Source organism: Mixophyes fleayi, chromosome 3, assembly GCF_038048845.1.
Source record: "Mixophyes fleayi isolate aMixFle1 chromosome 3, aMixFle1.hap1, whole genome shotgun sequence".
Lineage (NCBI taxonomy): Eukaryota > Metazoa > Chordata > Amphibia > Anura > Limnodynastidae > Mixophyes > Mixophyes fleayi.
In genome coordinates, this window is record NC_134404.1 from 163,876,753 (window position 1) to 163,893,649 (window position 16,897).

Genomic DNA, 16,897 nt, shown 5'->3' on the forward strand with positions numbered 1-16,897 from the left:
AAACCCCTGGGCCTCTCCTTGTTAAGCTATGGTGAGTCCAGGACTAGGGGGGTTGGAGAGGGGAATGGAGATGAGTTGTACTTCCACAGAACCTCCCCTGCCAGATTGTAGACCAAACGTCTGGAGTAGTCAGAACAATGGATACTAATTAGCCTTCCCTCTCAACAGTATCTTGCAATCTGATCCCTGCCCATAACCCCCCCTGGCTTCACTTTAAGGACAATGAATAACAACCTCACTGCATCCTCAACAATATACATATTTACAATGAGCTACAAAGTCCCCTTATCCACATGTAATAAGATACTGCAGTTCTACTCTGTTGAGCTAGGGAACAAGAGCAAAGGCTATAAAAAGTACTTGTTATAATCTACATTATGTGAGATGGAGGGACTGGCTGGCTAAAGTGTTATCAAACCAGTTTTGTCACAATATATATATGTGGTACCCCAAAGCCCTGTTGAACAGCACAGAGGAGTGCATAAACGCTTTTAAAATGCAGGGCTACAAGGGGTTAATTGTGCTCCTGAAAACTTGTGCCCAGGAGTGATTGACAGGAGGAGGATGAAGGCCCTGATTGGCTGGGGAAGTAAGAGGAAGGGGTTGTGCAGGAAGGAGGAGAGAGAGAGAGCAGCATGGTAGAAGGAACAAGGGGGAGGATGTGCAGCCGAGCAGAGAGAAGATAAGCTGCTGCCAGAACTGTGACATTGCCAGCAAAGCGGACGGAGAACAGCTGGGGACACCCAGCGGGGCGCCAAAGACAGTATTCACTAACTACAGAACTCTTTTCAAGGTAAAACCTTAGCCTGCAGTGTATTGCACATACCCCAGTGTCAGAGGGAAGAGTGATGAGAGAATCTATCCAAAACGGACATTGCATTCTTGTACAAGGAAGGATTGTGAGAGCTTTTCCCCCAGATCATACCTATACACAGGCTGCAGGGAACAATTAAGACGGTCGTTTCAGCTATATCCTGTGTGTGTGTGTGTGTGCTGATATCTGGACATTATACCCTGCTGCAGAGTACATGTGCTGATAGAGATTCATTGACTGTTGAGAGAACAGCGCCATCTTGTGGCTGAAATGAGCAACAGCTCTGCTTTCTACTATAATACTTAACCCTTGATGGAAACCTCTGCAGGACATTTGAACACTACCCAAATTCCTGGGCACAGGTCAGCCCAGGATTGAGTGGAAAATATGGTAACGTTACCGGGGATAATATTGGTGCACCAAATGTTTTAGATGATGTTAATGTTATGTGATTTACCTAAGAATTGATTTATTAATATTGAAGGTGTGACATTCAGTGTTAGTGGTACCGCTGCAATTCAAGTTAACTCAGCAGTAGATGCTAAAAGTGGGGCGCCTGACCCATAGGGAATAGCACGGTACCCCAAACACCTGAATAAGAAGTAGCCCTCTAGTGGGCGCGGCAGTGACCGTAAGAGTCTTGATGGGTTATTATTGATGGTTATTGCATCATCACCAGTCAGATATTGTTAACGTGAAAGTAGTAACTGTGATTACCAGTGTGCCTTATTAGACAATGTGTATTGAAGATGTTATCGTTATTCTGCCTTATACTCACCAGGTGTATGTTATATGTTAAATGCTATTGTGCTCTATGCTGATCAGACGCATTATTTTGTCATTACTATTGAGCTGAAGGGGTCAGTGGCGCGGTGGCTTACCAAAACTATCCTTACCGCATTCTCAATAAAATCAAGTTGTTTGACCAATCTTTGTCCCTTTCATTAAAGTATTTATCTCCTGACCACCGGATAACCAAAAGAGAAAAGAACCTGACTCGTGTCTGGAGGACAAGGTAAGGGAAGGATTCCCATCAGTACCCGACCACCACATATATATATATATATATATATATCTTTCTCTGATGTATTGTCTGTTTCTGCACATGCACAACTTAACGTAAAATATGGCAAGTGTCGCCAAATGCGTTCCTTAATGAATCAGGCCCACAATGAGCAAAGCTTTTACAACAATTTGTATGAATTCAGTTTTGCAAAAGTAAAGACCATTTTGCAGAGGTGGGATCAATCTAGTTTTACTATTGTTTTGCCATTCAGCACTGTTTTTGTAAACCTGCATTTTACAGACAATATAATTAGGGATTTTGGTTTAAAAAAAAAATTCCCACTGAGGGCTTTCCTGGCATTTTGAATTAAAACTGAAAATGACAAGAAATCTGAATGCTGGTCAGGGTCCCTCTACAGCATATGGGGACATTCCATACTGCCATCAGCACTTTAGAAAGTTCCTGTTCTACCACAACTGTTCCTCTCTTACATAGAAATCTGGTAAACTTCTCCATTACAGTAGCAGTGCTTCAGTATCCTGTTTCATCACCAATTCTAATTGCAGTGGTATCAGGGCCTTTGGGGGAAAGATTCCCCAAACAGGCTGGGATTCCATCAAGGATCTGATACTACTTCTATTATTAGTGATGATGAAACACTAAACAAAAGAGCTGATTCTATACATCAGTAATGCATATGTGGGACTATAGGAGGATTGTAACATTGTTAAATTAGCAGGAAAGAGTGTGGAAGGGTCCTCAATGCTGAAAAGGTACACTAACAAAACCAAGCTTAATAATACTAAGGAACCCCCTCTACCTTACATTGGGGGTAGATGGGCTTTGTATATAAATAGTTCCCAAGCTTTTCTCTAGCCATTCCACACTGCCTGCCATAGCAGGGCTGCATTGGAAACAACAAACATGGCGAAGTCTCAGAGTCTGAGCACCCAGAGCCCTTCCATGTGGCTTGGTTGAAGGTTTGATAGTCGATACTGGGCCCATGTTCCTGCTTCTTGTATCAGAACTACTTATTCTCCACTACTTCCTAGCATAAATTCAACCTACAAAACACTGTGATAGCGGTGAGTTAAGAACTATCTGTTTAGGCCTTTAGCTCTGGTTTGCTCCCTAGCGAAGACTCCAACTATTATGGAACTACAGGTCCTGCAGTGCCCCTCCAGATTCTGTCATCCTGCGCAGACTTTTAGTCTTACAATAATTGTGGAGCCACAGGTTGCCAACATTTGTCTGCTCTGGTGTCACCAAACTTTTGCCTATCAGTACCACAGTCCTGTATAGTAAGTGGTTGCATGGCAATGTGTATACTCCAGTTCTGTGTGTTTCTTAAAGATGTCCCATTATAGGAGTGATATTATTTTATTCAATAAACGACTACTGCTCAGTCTTTAAAAGAAATGTTATTTATTTCTGCTCAGAAAGATGGGGATGTGTGTGTTATATTATTGCAAGGCAACATGAATTGCAATGTTTGCCGTTTTCTTCCCTTATGTGTTTGGTCAGATTTTCTGAATTGCTCACCTGCAGGGTGAATTCGTTGTCCTGCTTTGTCAGCCACAAATCGGCTGAATCCCCAGCACAATCGGGTTAAAAAGTCTGTCATGTCCTTTCCTGTAAAGTGACTAACCACAAGTAAAATTAGCACACTTTGAAGAGGGCAACAGAATCATATAAGCAGATAGGCTACTCAAAGAGAAAAATAGTGGGGGCGTGGCCTGACAGCCATACTAGATGCACGCACTTTATTTTGGCATTCTGGACATTTTTAAGCAGCATATTTACTCCTGGTGGGCTCTAATCTCCGCCACTGAACCTGCAAACTGCCCTAGTACACGGGTGCTTCAGTTCCCCCGGTCCCTGGAGGCCCCGCTCTTCCTACAACCTCGGGTCGGCTGTGTGCGGCCTATAACACGCCGAAATTCCTGGGCTCAAGTGCTTGACTCCTGGTTCTCGGACCCGGCCAGGCATCTGCTACTTGACTGGACCGCTTGAGGACCCTGGAGGTGCACCCCATCCTACCCAAGGATTACCAGCCTATACACTGTGTGCCTCCCCCAAGAGTGCGGGCGCGTTCTTGCCACAGAGTGGCATATACCGAAAACATTCTGAGGCGACAATACCACCCTCTTTGCCGGCCTTCTGAAGGACATGAGCGGCCTGATTGTTACAGGACATCACCTGCACTTTGGTCTGCGAGTACCCGGGCATATAAATACTCTCCTGGAGCAGACCGCAGCGCTGCGGTCTACTTCCCCTCTATTTTGGAACATTGTATCTCACCTGGCCCCCTGGAGCCTCCACCCCGCCGCCGATAACCTCCAATATTTATCTTGATGTCCTCACTTACCTGGTTGCCACAATATCGTCAGGCTGCTCTACACGCTCCGGCTGGTCTGCATTGACTTTTGCATAGACTACATTGCCCTCTGAAAATCACAGCCAGTGTATTCTGGCTTATACTTAATGCTCCCAAAAATGACAAGCAGCAAGTTAATATATTAAAGTATTGAGGACGTGGCCTCACAGCCATACTGAGAGCACACACCTTTCATCAGCTCCGTGCTATTAAGGACTTCTTTCACCACTTTCCAACCTTCCTTAAACCCTCATTGATAACCTTTGGGTCTGTGAACTACCCTGATACCTGGGCGCTGCCCTTTAATTAACAACTGGAGCTTCCTCGTTGTCTAGGTCCGTTACCTGTCTAGTGCGGACTGCATTGCGCCTGAATCCCCCGGCTCAAGTTCCAGTCTCCCCTTCAGACTCCTGTTCCTGAATTGTTGCATCTGGGGCTACATACAATGACCCAAATAGCGAGGGGACCTACTGCACCTGAAGTTAAGACCCCCTTGGCATTATAACGGACTCCTTCCTTCACTGTAGGAAGCGGTCAGGGCACATCAATGAACGCTATGGTACAAGTCTCTTTGCTGGCCCCTCTGGACTTCCTGTTCTGCACTGATGAGCAAAGAATCCCACCTGGACAGCCATGCACCCTACCTGTACATAGGGAATCCTACCTTCCAGGGAATTCTATATGCTATCCAGGTCTACTCTGCCGGCTGACAGTTCTCTGAACCTCACCATACCCTGCTGGGTCTTCTCCTAAACATACCACAGGCTCAGGCTAACCTAATGTAATCACCTCCTTTCAAACTTACAACCACAATGTCCAACAAACCAAAGAAACTGGATCAAGAAACTTCTACCAATTTTTTCGGAACAAAATCCCAAATTCCCCCCGCCCCTGCTGAGATTGAGATGGTCTCGCCAATCCAGGCTGGAATGACTAACCTCCTCGAGGGTGTCAAAACTGCATTCAAGCAAGAACTCTCTAAAGCCATAAATGAGTTCAAATCAGAGCTAAAGTCGCTGGAAAGCAGGATGGATGCCCTGGAGACAACAACAGATGACTTATGTCACTCACAGTCTGTGTTGGATAATGAACTATCTCGCCTCCATGACGAAAGAGGCATTGAAGAAGAAACAGGAGGACTCTCGAAGTAACAATGTCTGCATTAGAAACGTTGCAGAGGATATCTTCCCATCAGAACTACACTCTTATTATTTCTCCATATTTTGCCTAACCTCTCCTACAGGGACTGCCTCATGGATTGTGCACATAGAGCTTTAAGAGATAAGCCTGTATCTGACCAATCTCCACGGGATATAATTGCCCGCCTACACTACTTCCGCACCAGAGATCAGGTTTTAACGGCTGCTAGGGACAAACCAGTGATCTCCTTTCGAAAAATGGTCATTCAACTATTTCAAGATCTCGTTCCAACTACCATACAAAAACGGCATGACCTGCAGTCAAACTACCAAACTACTAAGACACATTGAGCAATTAGCCCAAGGTCATGTTATAGTGAGGGTTACCTTAAATATCATATTAGATCAAGTTAGATAAAATCTCTACCTGCTCTCGAACCCCACCTGCCCCGCCCTCTAGTGACCCCTTGACCTTGTTCACGTTACTGAAACAGCACACCCTCTACTGCAAAAGACTACACTCATTTTTCAGCCCCTCACCAGCTATACTCCCGCATTGATATGCTCCATGTGTTTCAATCTCTCACGACTATGGTCACTAGAGATGGAATCACTCCTTTCTCTTGGACAGGTCAAGCGGGAGTATATGTATTTCTCGATATGTTACAACAGTATCTATGCTCGCCACGCTGGCGCCTAGATGACTCCATCCCATTAAATTCTATCGCTTTCACTTACATCAAAACAGCTATTTCTAACTTCTTTCCAGAAAATCCACAAAGGTGGCGCCAGGAGTCATATGGGAAGCCCACAAGGCAACTATCCGCGGCCAGCTCATTAGCGCTGCCTCGCAAGCTAAGAAACATGCTGCCTCAGAAATATCTTCCCTTGGAAAACGCATCACAGACCTTTTGACGCAACACAAAATAAACTCTGCTCCCACCCTCATCACAGATCGAGTCATTGAAAAGTCAATTGAATACGCTACTGTTTCGAAGAGCTGTCTCTCTCTTACAAAAGCGTCAACAGTATTTTTTTTGATAAAGCAGAGAAAGCGGATTCAATGTTGGCCAGAAAGCTTCGACAGAAGTGCACTTGTGCTCTGATTGATAAGATACATAAGAAATCCACCAACTCCATTGACCCCTTAGATATAGTCAAGGAATTTAGAAACTTCTATACCGCCCTATACAATCTTCCTGCTTTGCAGACCCGAGTGGATCTCATGTGGGACTCCCTTTGAATCATATTTGGCAGATACTCCCCTACCTAAACTTACCCTCTCCCAACTCTCTACACTCAATGCCAATATCACCTCTGAAGAAGTCTTAGCGGCCATAAAAACCCTCATCAACCACTGATCTTGAGGGATTTACAGCCCAAATTATAAGAAATTCGCTGGGACACTTCCCACCATCTGACTTTAACCAAATCCTAGAGGAGGCATCCTTTGATCTAGCTACCACCAAGGCTAAAATTACAGTTATCCCAAAACCCGGAAAATACCTCACACAATGCTCTGGATACAGACCTCTCTCTTTACTTAACGTTGAATTAAAGCTCTATGCTAAGTGTGACAGGATGGACCGCCTATGCCACCCTGTCTGTTGTTGCTGGGAACCAGCTGGACTTACTTTGCCACCGTTCCCTTTCGTTATTTCAAATATGCCCCTCCTGTTGCAGTGGGAGGGGCCTGCTGTCACCACCGAGCTCCTTCTATGGCACTCAGAACCACGTTCCTTCTGGGTCACTGACGCTGCTAGCGTATCTCGTTGCTGGTGTACCCGGACTGGTACTCCTGACCTCTTACTATGGATCAGGGATGCTGTGGATGGATCCCCCCTGGCCTATCACACTAACCAGGACTGCAGGTAGCAGGCAGGGCGATGGTACTGGAAGTGTTTGGGTCCAAACCGCAGACAAAGCCGGAGAACGGATTAGATTTTAGGGTCTAATCTGTAGATCACAGGAAAACAGCAATATTGAAGATGTTTTCGAGCAGTTCTTTGAAGCAAGATGGTTTATTTGCTCTCACTGATTAGAGGTATCAGTGATCAAGTCAGATGTTGAACTCAGAAGAATGATACATTTCAGTGTACAAGTGAGAGCATTTATACCTTTCAGACACATGCTATTTTTAGCATCAGGATATACTATATTTACACAAACATAAATTTACATATATTGCAAAGCCACTAATATTTATACCTCGCTTTGAAATTCTTAAAAACCTTGCTGTGATATCCTGCATCATCATCACACATCAAAAAATCTAATTAACACGTGGCCTTTCATCAGACCGTTCGGAATTCATATTCACACAGAACGAAAGAACCCACAACAAGCCAGTTTCCCAAACCACAATACACCAAAGGCTTTGTATACACAGGCTCATTGTATCAGATATATGCATCAGAAATTGGTATATCCTATAGAAAGGTTAGACAAGAGACAAATTTCTTCCCTGGTCTCAGAAATAAAGATTACCTATACTACAATATAAACAATATCAAAAATAAGTGCAAATGCAATTACATAAATAAGTGCCCTGCACTATTTGCTTTAAATACATTTTTACCAAAAGTTATTTAATAGTGATCCAGTCACACTAAGATTCTGGCCACTGGATTGAACCCCCTCCTCCTGATTCATTCGGATCAAGTCGGATTTATTGCAGTGCAGCAGGCACCAGACAATACCAGGAGGGCTGTCGATTCAACTCATTCCATACATGTCGGCAAAACAAAATCCCCTCCCTACTTATGGCACTAGTGTCACACTTCAATGTAGAAATCACAGCTAAGGAGCTCGGAATATGGTAAAACACAGAATGTTTATTGCTGGACGGTACAAACTGGATGGTGTAGGAATTAGGATTGCAGGGGGATGCAGAAAGCAAATACCAGGAACACGGCTGATGCAGGCAATATTCAGAAATCCCAGGGAACGGGTGAACCAGGAGCACAGCAGGGAACAGCACAGCAACATGGAACCGCAACAACAATGACCAGTACAGGAGAGGAAGAGAGGCAGGTATAAGTAAGGAACAAAAGTGATGTATATAATTTCCCGCACAAGAAAATCCCTTCCAATTAATGTACCATTGCAAAGCATACAATCAATGTAGTTAATATCTGCATAATAATGTGAGGTGTTATTTCCAGTAGTAATAAATTACTGAAAAAAGAAAAGAGAAAGTACTACTTGTAAGGGAGGCACACTCATAAGAGAATTCCTATGTTGAAGAGAGGGACACTCTATAATACAAAACAGAGGTGAATGGAAATAAATGGACACCACACAATAAAAATTACTGTTTATTAAGTATTAGATTAAAACTAAATAATTTAAAAGCGAAAATTTCGGAGTCTCGGTCAGGCTCGTATATTCAAAAAAACATAAAGTGATATAATTCCTAATTACGTTGATATATTTTAGGGAGCTTCTGAATAATGAATAAATATCAGTATGTTGTAAATTGACTGTATATAGATGTCCAAAGGACATTCAGGATATAGTATTCGCAATTATGACTTGATTGCTGTTGATAGCTACCGCTTTGGTAAAGAGTCTCGACTTATGTATCAAGGATAACAAAAATTGTTTGTGTAAAGATAATATGAGGTAAGTACAAAATAAGTTTCTTTTATGTGAAGATGAAAGTCATGAGACCACATATATTTATCAAATTTGGATGGTAAAAGGTAAGTATAGTTCTGGTAAGTATATCTCTTTAATGTAATAATATATGACCAACAGTTGGTATGTTTATCTATAAATCTCCATCATGGGCTGCTTACAGATTTAACATTGGTCACGTGTTTTTCTAAATGATGATTGAGATTTCTGTATTAAGTTCAACTTAAACGACAGTTAAAGAACTCTATATGGATCAAAAGTGGAATATAATCGTAAAACACGAATTACATCTAATTGGATAGTCATGAATCACATGGCTCCAAAACTGTTTTTTGGGCTGATTATACTGTCACACTTTAATGCAGAAATCACAGCTGAGGAGCCAGGGGGTGGGGTACGAAATAATGATGATGATTATTCCCACAAGACTTACCCCAACATTTTCACACTGATGGGCTCCGTCCTAAGGATGCTGCAGGACGACTGATGTGCCCACCGACTGCCAGCAATCGTAGTGAATGAAGAATCCAATGAGACTTGATGACGTCACTGGAAACCGCAACGCTGTTATCGGTGCTGTTAAGGGGGTAATGTAAGAATGCGGCCATGGACAATGTACAACGCTTTAAAAAGTACATTGTCCATGGGCGCATACTGCCCAGCAGTACAAATTCCTCCTACCTGACACATTCTCCACTCCTCCTGTTGAATCCTCTTCCCTTTCCCCCTCTCCATAGGATCCTTTTCCCATGACTTATACCATTCTTTCCAGCACTGTCCCCCATACCTCTGGGATACTATCCTGAACCCTACTCCCTTGGACCTATTCCCTGTTCCCTAAAACCCTTTCACAATGGACATCCTCCCCCACCAACTATCTTGGCCACTCCCACAAACATGTCTACTCCCACCTCCTTCTGACCTCTTTGTAATCTCTTTCCCTCTCTCTGATCGTCATCTCCTCTCCCCTTACCTAAACACACAACCCTGGCACTCTAAGCTCACGTGTTTCCTCAAAAAATGTACGCACTGCTGAATGCCACTGGAGGAAATCTCGTTCCCTTGCGGATCTTCTTCACTTCAAGTTTATTCGCTCTTCCTACAGCTCTGCAATCTCCCTAGTCAAAGAATTATTATTCAAGTCTCTCATATTAGCTCAGTCATCCAACCCCCATCACCTCTTCGACACTTTTGACTCCTTACTCTCCCCACCCCCTTCTCCCCTTCTACCATCCATCACTGCCAATGACTTTGCCAAATTCTTCACCTCCAAAATCAACTCCATCGGAAATTAAATCTCCTCCTCCCACCTCCCTCATAGTCCCCAACCTCACCGCCATGCCCTCAACCCATCATCCTATGTTCTCCTTCAGCCCCACCTCAGGTGATGAAGTCTGCTCTCTACTCTTGCCCCCTAACCCAACCTGCCTCCTTGATCCTATTCCATCTTCCCGACCTTTTCAACGTATCCCTCTACACTGGTATCTACACCTAAACGCTTGTGCCTTGACCATTTAAAAAAATAAAATAAAAATCTTGACCCCACCTCCCTGTCGAACTACCGCCCCATCTCTCTCCTCCCTTTTGGCTCCAAAATGCTCAAACGGCTGGCCTACACTCATCTCACTAACCACCTCTCCGACAACTCTAGCCTCGATCCTCTCCAATCTGGTTCTGCCCCCTCCACTCCACTGAAACCACCCTGATCAAAGTAATCAATGATCTACTTTCTGCAAAACCCAAAGGCCACTGCTCCCTACTTATCCTCATAGACCTCTCTACAGCCTTCCATAGAGTTGATCACCCTCTCCTGCTGCACACCCTTCGCACCATCGGCCTTTCTGACACTGTCACTTGGTTCACATCCTCTCTAACTTCTCTTTCTCTGTCTCTACCTCAGACACCTCCTCTCCAACTTCCCATAAGCATCCCCCGAGGCTTTATTCTCTGCTCTTCTCTCTGTATACTTCCTCACTGGGTGAACTTATCAGTTCCTTCAGCCTCCAGCACCACCTCTATGTTGATGACACCTCAAAATTCTCTCTCATCTCCTGACCTCTCCCCTGCCCACCACACTAAAGTGTCCTGTTGCCTGTCTGTCACCTCCTTCTGGATGTCCCAGCAGTTCCTTAAACTTAACATGGCAAATCTGAACTCAAAAGTCTTCTCCCTCCCACCTTCTCCATCACTATTGGTAACACCAAAATATCTTCCCTTATCTCTCTCCTTCACCCCCCACATCCAATCCCTAACCCAATACTGCCACTTTCATCTATGCAAAATAGCTTGTATCTGTCCTTTTCTCTCCATTCATGACACCAAAATTCTCATCCATTCTCTGTTCATTACCTGCCTTGACTACTGCAACCTCCTCTTCCTGGCCTCCCAAAGCTCACGTCTCGCTCCTTTTCAGTCCATACTCAATGCTGCAGCAACATTAATCTTCCTCTCGCGCCACTTTACTTCTGCCTCCCCTCTCTGTCAAGTACTCCACTGGCTCCACCTCTGACAAAGAATACTCTACAAGCTCCTCTCACTCACCTACAGGGTCCTCTCTAGCTCCACAGCCCCTTATCTTATTTCAGCCAATGACGCCATCTAACTCCCGCATTCAAGATTTCTGTTAGTCTGTGCTTTCCCCTAGATTGCAAGCTCCCACAAGTGGGGCCCTCTATTCCATGTGTCCTGTCACCTTCCTGTTGCTCACGGCACCCCAGCTTAATTCCTCCTCCTTGACTCTCGGTTCCGGACTCGGTCTCATCATCTCCCCTCCATTACCGGATCTGGCCCTGCTAGTTGCCCCCACAACTCCTGGGCTCAGGTCCACCCGGCTTAAGTTCACTCCCCACTTCTCTTCCTTCCACCTACTTGTTGCCAGTGTTCTTTTTTTACTCATATCTCTCTTCCTGATTTACCTGGCCTCAGCTGGGTTGTCCATTCTAATTATCTATTGATATTGTGCTTTGTTTTGTTTTCTTGTACTTCCCTATATGCCATGTTTTCTTTTCTCCTACGCATTATGTACGGTGCTTCGGAACCTTTGTGTCGCCATACAAATAAAAGATAATATTTTTTCAGTTTTCTAATGGTGTATTTATTCATTAACACTGAGAAATACCACATTTTTTGCATGTGACAAAAAACAAAATAAAAATAGGAACAACAAACACGGAGTACCCTTAAAAATAAACACAGAAAACCAGAAATCTTATTTATAGGATGGCAGGGACAACGAAAGTCCAATCTGCTGTGTGATTCTGGTAGGACTGGGAACACTTAAAGCCAAATTCTATGGTGAAAATTTTACAAATGCTGGAACAGTAGACAATTTTGCAGAACAGTTTTGAACCATGAAACTTTCACAAGGTACTGTACTGGAACTTTCAGAGGACTCTAGCAGTGCAACTCTGTATACCGCTATGGACACTTCTTGGTAAGCTAATGAGCAGTGCAACAAAAATGTGACTTTTACAACAGTATCAGGAGAGAGAAGTGGCAGAGACACAAGCAGACCTCCAAGTTGCCGTACAAGCATCAGTGTCAAGCTGCCACACAGGCTGCAGAGCGGCAGTCAGATTGGGAGGCTGGAAGAAGGTACCAGCTAGAGCTTGCCAAACATTCTAGCCATCGAGAAACCAGTATTATCAGGCAATGTCTAGAGCACATCTGTTTTCAAAAATAATGGGGTTTCAAAAACCTGCATGCAGTACCAGCTGCCATGAACTGAAAGTTAAAACCTTAGAAGCATTTGCAAATCTTCCCCCTAAGCAGAACATGGATTATGAGGCTCTTAAAAATGCTGTGCTGTAGCATTTTAACATCACCTCTGAGCCACATAAACAAACGTTTAGAGACCTGAAGTACAGTGCCACCGACATCTACACTGGACTGGGTGACCTAGTTATCCTCTACTTTCCACCAGTGGTCTTGTATGTTGCTTGTCCCCAAGAGAGCGAGATGGACAACCTCGAATAGGTCACAGTGGGTGACAAGATAACGTTGGGGCTAAGAAACACAGGGGCTGATGTTACCATTGTGCATCCAGAACAGGTGGGCTCCGAGGACATAATTCCTGGAAAAACTTTTTCAGTGAAATGGGTGGAGGAATCCACCCTGCAGTGCTTATGGACTGGTTCTAGATTGGGTGCTGTGAGAGGACTGCGGGGAATAGGGGTATTGGACAATTTTCCTACAAATACTATGTTAGCTACTGAGTTAGGAAGAATGCTTGACCCATATTTGTCAAATAATACTGCTGTTAACTCTGCTGTGTTAGAAACTATTTTTTTTCCAGATGTATCATGTCCTGAATTATGGATACAATTTGATTAGGAGGAAAGGCAGAGGAAAGGTGTATATTAATCTGTACCTGAACTGTCTAGAACTGAAGCAGGTTACCTGGGTAATGTAACTCTTTTTTCAGTGACAGTTTTCACATGCCGGCAATCTGTACAGGCTAAGTAACCAGGCAGAACAAAGGAGACTACCAGCAGAATTGAATTTATTAGTGACAGAGTCCCACACCTCCAGAACAAAATTCCAGATCCGTTAGCATTGTCAGCAGACTCTTATCAGCAAGTGCAATGCTAAGTCTTTCAGCAAGCTCAGCAGACCAACCCCACTCTAGACAAACTGAGATAACTAGGATGAGAGCTTCCCACAGAATTTCACTTAGAAAAGTGTACTAGGAAATTAGGAGGCTGTACATGGATACTATAGCTAAAGACCTGCCGGAAGCATCAGTAGCAAAGAGGCAGTCAGTAATTCCCAGGGCAGATCAGGGCACCCAATTTACGGTGCAGAATCAATATGTAGCTGTTCCGTAACCAGTACAATCCACAGCAGTCAGGGTTCAGCAAGTCACGGAAGACTCGCGGGATATTGTACTGTGACAAAGTTTGGCATCATCTGCAGGAAGTTTGTCTGTTCATTACTGCCATTTATGTGAGATACTGGTTCCAGAGCTCACCAACTGCAGCTCCAAGGAATGACCTTGTCTTGTTACATGCACTGTCTGTGTATCCAAACAAAGAAGTTGCAATGGTAGCCAAAAACGCATTTAACAACCATCAATGGTATCTTTCAGAAATACTAGTTGGTTTCAGTTTCTTTGATGAAGTGTCAACAGAAAACAAAAAAACTTATGGCTGTTGCTATCAAACACTCAGATGGATCTGACAATCCTCTGAAACGTATTCCACCAGTTCCTTCAACCAGCAACAACAGGTTTACATAACTTTGTCACAAAATAAACGCTGCGTTTGTTCAAAATTCTTGGTCTGTCTGAGGAATTCTTGGAATATGACCCGGCGACATGGCAAAACCTTGAATCATACCAAAACAGTCAGAAGATTGCAGACTCAGTGAAGGTAGTAAATGATCTTGCTGAGAGAGGTGTGGCACTGATCCAAGAATTCAATGCTTCGATAATACAAAACGAGGAATAGAAGCAGTTCCTTTTGCAGGTTGTGGAGGAGCATCACATTAAGTTCTGCACACCAACAACTGTTGCCATCAAGAGATCATTATCAAAGTGACGAACGTAAACTTGGTGATTGTTTAAAATATTTAATGAAAAAAACATTATTATTTAATAGAGTATGAAACAAATTACCGTTCTGCATTATCACAATGTAATTGCCATATTATAAACTTTGATTGAGTTGTGCAAGTTCTAAATATAATAAGATTTCAAAATAAAAATTACTGTCAAGTTTTTTTTACACAATGGCACATTATGGTGGCGAGTTGGTGGTTGTCATTTTCAAACAAATATTTTTTGGAATCACCCTAACACACACAATATAAAAATGGCAACAGACAAATTAGAAATAAAACAAAAAAATATAATAGTAGAAAAAAAATATTGACAAATAAGCAGCTTTGGTAGACTAGAGATATACAATAAACTCAGCCCCTCCAGATCTTAACAGTATAGATTATTTAGTGACAAATATTAAAACAGTCCATTCAAGGACCCACTTTTATAATGATAGTATCCTGCACATTAAGGAAAACAAATAAATGGTCTGGAGTTATAGTCAGGCGCGTTCTCACATACATGTATCCATATATTTTTGATGAGCTATACAATGCAAATTAATTCAATAAGACTAATAAAAGTCCCCAAAAATGGCACTGGGTGAAATAAGTGCCTTACGTAAAAACACAATTTCTAAGGGTAGCTAGCTTGAGAATCAGCAGAGCATCAGAACAATGAATGTTTTTAGTATGCAGTGGCCATGGATTTCAATCTCCTCATCCTGGCTCCACAGACACCCGATAATTGATACAGTATAACATGGGGCTGGTGTGTATTAACAATTATTAAGAGGGACTTGTTTTGTAGTTCCAAATTCATTGTTTATGATTAATGTGACATTTAACATTTATGGTACAGATCAGGTGGTCATATCTAGTCTTTGAAAAATCTCAAAAACAAAGTTATTTTCAACAAATACCATGGTAATAAGTATCTACACAGCTTCATCTCATGTGCACCATCAAGTTCTACATATTATAACGGTTTTAGTTATTTTTTTTGTTATCATCTGAGTTTTTAATTTTACGACTGCTTGATTCTTTATATACTATACAAGAACTCCAGATTATGTTTTATGATTATATTTTATATATATTTTTAACAAAGTGTTTTAAATTAATTCTGTGTTGGTGGTATACATTGTCGAAGTCGTATAATTGGATGAACGAAAGTATATTGGATAATATTGTTTTATCGTGCGATTGCACTCAGTATGCCACGCTACACGTGGCATGGCGCGATCACGCGGTAAAATACGCACGCACACACTCGCACTACATTATTTAGTTATTTGTATATTTCATATTTATAATGATTCCGATCCACAGTGATTTATGAGCAGATAGTATTTAGTTTATTATTAGTTTATATATTATGATATGTACACTTTAGTGTTATTTAAGGTTCAGGTTATAGGAAATGTGTCATGTCTGGTATCATTTTAATCCCCTATTCATCAGCAGTTGTCCGGCTCTTTCGCCGAAGAGATCGCACATTGCATACTCTAGTTAGTGGTTAGGGAATAAATACTTAGTTATACTAACTGTAATATGTAAATAGACTAGCTTAAACTGGTTTCTGGGCGGGAGAATCATCTGGAATGTTGACCCTCAGCCTTAGAGGGGGTTGTTTTGAACTAGCCTATGACCTGTTTACACTGGACCCACCTGAAGTCTGGACCTATAGAAGCAAGCCACGTCATCTGCATTGTTCTCTCTGTATCACTGAGTGTATATAATATAGCTGTACTCCCACTGGCTTCAGTCATTCTCTGACCACAGTATTCTGGAGTGAAATACTGTCCTCTGGTACCAGTGGGAGCGCAGCTAGCGCAACCGAACGCAGCGGTATGTATTTATCTTTTGGTATTGGCTGTACTGTATTATAATCATGTATTGAATTGTTGCATCTGCTAAAATAAATTACTTTGTGCCTTGGAAACACAACACAATCGCTTGGGCAATGCTTATTTGAAAACGATAGAATTACTTTAATAACATTTACTGAGAAGTTTTCTTGCGCTTCCATTATTAAATTATCTATTTTGTATCAAGATTTGGTAACACAACAATTCTTAAAGATAGCAGCATATTCCCCTTGGTAATAGTTTGGTGGCTACGTAATTATGTGATTATATATATTAATATTTTTATTGTTTTACTATATTCTTTGTTTGAAATCAGTACCAAGGAATATCATGTTTAGGATATAGTGTCCTTTTTCTGTTCATACAGACCTGGGATGATTACCAGATTCAACTAAGCAGTGTGCGACACAAAATAGCAGGGGCAGGCAAGTCCATAAAAATCTGTAAAGTGCCAAATCAGCACTGAGTTGCAGTACGTGGGGTACAGAGAGTAGTGGGCGGTGCCCTGTGCTC